This window comes from Oryzias melastigma, linkage group LG11, assembly GCF_002922805.2.
Source record: "Oryzias melastigma strain HK-1 linkage group LG11, ASM292280v2, whole genome shotgun sequence".
In the NCBI taxonomy this organism is placed as follows: Eukaryota; Metazoa; Chordata; class Actinopteri; order Beloniformes; family Adrianichthyidae; genus Oryzias; species Oryzias melastigma.
In genome coordinates this window covers 11,437,043-11,440,384 of record NC_050522.1, presented here as the reverse complement: position 1 = coordinate 11,440,384, position 3,342 = coordinate 11,437,043, and the positions used below count along the sequence as shown (strand labels likewise).

Sequence of the window (3,342 nt, the reverse complement as noted above, 5' to 3'; positions counted from 1 at the left end):
CGCAAGGATGACACGCAAATTCGTGAAGCGTTCCTCATTTTGACTTTTGAAAATCTAGTTCACCCATCCCTGTCTTTATTTAAAAAAATACTTTATAAAGCGAAATAAAAAAAATCTAATAAATGAGATAAACAAACAAGGAACCAGTTAGAAGTCTCAAATGTTTTTTGTAAAGCATTAAAAACAAGAAAACAATCTGTTAAAACCAAAATAAAATAAAAAGTAGCCAAAAATGTTGCTGAAATATTTGCTAAAATCCTCATTAGTACAAAAATCCTCAGTAGATTCCAAATTAGATTACAAAAACAGAAAAAACTATGTTAGTAAACTATTAGCTAAACGCCAAATTTGCCACAAAAATTAGCCACTATTTCTAAAATGTTAGCTAAATGCCAAAGTGCCTTGAAAAACCTCAGTAGACACAAATTTGAGAAAACAGCTGGCATGTTGATAAAATATTAGCTAAATGCTTAATTGGCCCAAAAAATCCCAGTAGATGTGATAATACCCCCAATATTGCCTTTTGCTAATAAAAATGTCTAAATTACTTTTTAGCCAAAAAAAAGAACAATAGTTCGTGCCGATTTAGCCAAAAAGATAGCATGTTGCTAAAATATTAGCTAAATGCCAAAGTTATTGGAAATTCTTGCCAAATTAGCCAAAGCAGCTAGCATGTTTGTTAATATATTAATTAAATGCATAAACAAATTAACAACCACAACAGATGAAAAAATAGCTAAAAAAAAAGCTTACATGTTGCTAAACTATTAGTTTAACACCGAATCAGCCACAAAAACCATTATATATCAATATTAGTAAGAACACCAGCATATTGTTAAAATATTAGCCAAAAGCCAACTTACCTTCAAAAGCTTCAATAGATGCCAAAAACAACTAAGATGTTGATAGAATTTTAGCTAAATGCCTAAATAGCCCAAAGAATCCCAGCAGATGTGAAAGTAGCCAAATAAGCTTTCATGTAGCTAAAAATATTTAAATGCCAAATGAACCCCAAAATACCCAGTATATGCTAATTTAGCCAAGTGAGCCATCGTAATGCTTAAATGTTAGCTAAATGCATAATTGGCCCAAAATATCCAAGTACATGTTAAGTTTGCCAAAAAGTTAGCATGTGGCTAAAATATTAGCTAAATGTATAATTATGTTTAAAAACCCTTGCTAGATGCAAAATTGGCCAAAACAGCTAGCATGTTGCTGAATATTAGCTAGATGCATCGTTGTCTCAAAAATCCCAGTAGATACCAAATTAGCCTAAAAAAGCTATCATGTTAAATATTAGCCAAAGGCTTAATTAGCCTAAAAAATCCGAGTGGATACAAAATTATCCAAAATTCTAGCATTGTGCTAAAAAATTAGTTAAATTTTGAATTTACCCAACAAACCTTAGTAGATGTAAAATTAGCCAAAAAACTAGCATGTCGCTAAAATATTACCTAAGCACATAATTATGTTAAATACCTCGGTAGATTCCAAATTTGCTAAAACAAAAAAAATAAAGTCAGCGTTTTGCTAAAATACTAGCTCCATAGCCGAAAAACGGTATTGAATGTAAAATTAGCCAAAAAAGTTAGCATCTTGCTAAAATGTTAGTTAGATGTCTAACTAACTCCAAAATCTATTACGATGCAAATTTAGCCAAAAAAGCTAACATGTTGCTGAAATATTAGCTAAAGTCCAAATTAGCTTTAAAAACCCAACAGAAGTAATGAACAGTTTAGCTAATTGTGCTACAAAGAAGGGAGTGGTGAAGGTAAGGGACTAAACTGACTGAATTCAAGGGCTGGGTTAATAAAATTGATTAATCGATTTAAGCTTATTAGATCAATAACCAAATTCATAAAAAACATAAGTCAATTTAGCACATAAAGCTAAAGTCCGCTAGCTTGATGCCAACGTTTAATGGAATTAATACTAACGCCTCTACTAACACAACCCCATTTTGTAAGGCTATAGTAAACCCAGATAGCCACTAGAATGACCTTTGAAGGTCAAAGTCAAGACCCTTGACACCTAAGGATCCAATCTGGATGGAGACTTATGGACACCCCAGGGTTTGATCCAAGGTTTCCTGTGGGGCAGCTCTACATTTAGCCCACTGAGCCATTCAGTTGCTCGCCAAATTTTGACCAAATTAACATTTTTATAAACTCACAGACATGAAATTTTACAAACTCTTTAAGGAAATATTTATTAAAGTAACCACTTGTGGTCCAAAACATCATTTTTGTCTCACTTACACTGTCTTCTTCTTCTGGAATAAGGTGTAATACTACAGCGCAAGGGTGTCAAACTCAATCGCACGAGGTGCTAGGAGCTAAGCGAGGTGCTAAAGTAAATAAATCTATCAGAATATTCAGAGTGTCAGAATGTGTAATGAAGACATCGGACGTAAGTGCCGATTCTCCTTTATTTTAACGAGAAATAGTTGGTTTTAAATTCCGAAATGCTATTAAAATGCTTGGGGAAGAGTTACTTCACTATTTTATGGTGGGTTTTTAGTAAAAAAATTGTTATTTGATTGTAAAACAATTGTTTTTTTTGCTTCGTTTTTTCATGCTAGTTGCTAATCTTTTTATGCTAGCTTTAAAATGTGTTTTGTTCATTTTCTGGATTAGTTATCCTAACAGGTGCTGATGTTCACTGATTCTAAGATGATCATAAGAGGAGAGATGCTGATCAGAAGTCTGCGAGACCCAGATATTTCCAGGCGTTACTGATTGATGGACTGGTGAGGTGGAACGAGGACAGCGCAGCAGCTGCTGCAACTCCACCTGCAGCTGAGGATCATCTGCCACCTCTGCAGTCTGATGTCGCACCTGTTCAAACAATCCCAGCATGGTGGTACCAACATTTTTTTTGTATGTGTGTGTCCTCAGGTTCTCTACCAGGCAGAAAAGGTGGGAGAGGGCTGTGCTGGAGCAGGAAGTGGGACTCCTTCCTGCTGCTCCAGCTGTCTCCCTGAAGCTAAAGGGCTGTCCTTGGTTCAGGTGGGACAGGGACAGCCCTTCGACTACGGGACGCCAGAGGAGAAGCTCCCTCTCCCACTATTGAGACCTGCCCCTCCAGCTCCACGGCCACCGCCTCCTCTGCCTCCTCCACCACCACCGCCTCTGCCTCCTCCACCACTGCCTCTGCCTCCTCCTGGTGAGCGTGTGCCGAGGACGACCGCCTTCAGGAGGAGGAAAGCAGCAGAAGCAGCAGCAGCTGCTGCACAGGAGGGCCATCCTGCAGGAACAAAAGTCCGCCGGCAGACTGTGCAGTACACCTGCACGAAGTGTGGCCAGCCAAAAAGGCTGGACACTGGCCACACCAGGATTGACG

General features: G+C 37.7%; 1 protein-coding gene across 1 annotated transcript in view; it reads left to right on the top strand.

The window, feature by feature from the left end:
• LOC112163201 overlaps positions 1-3,342 on the top strand; it is a 36,555-nt gene that overhangs the window by 30,006 nt on the left and 3,207 nt on the right. The gene's annotated exons all lie outside the window — the stretch shown is intronic.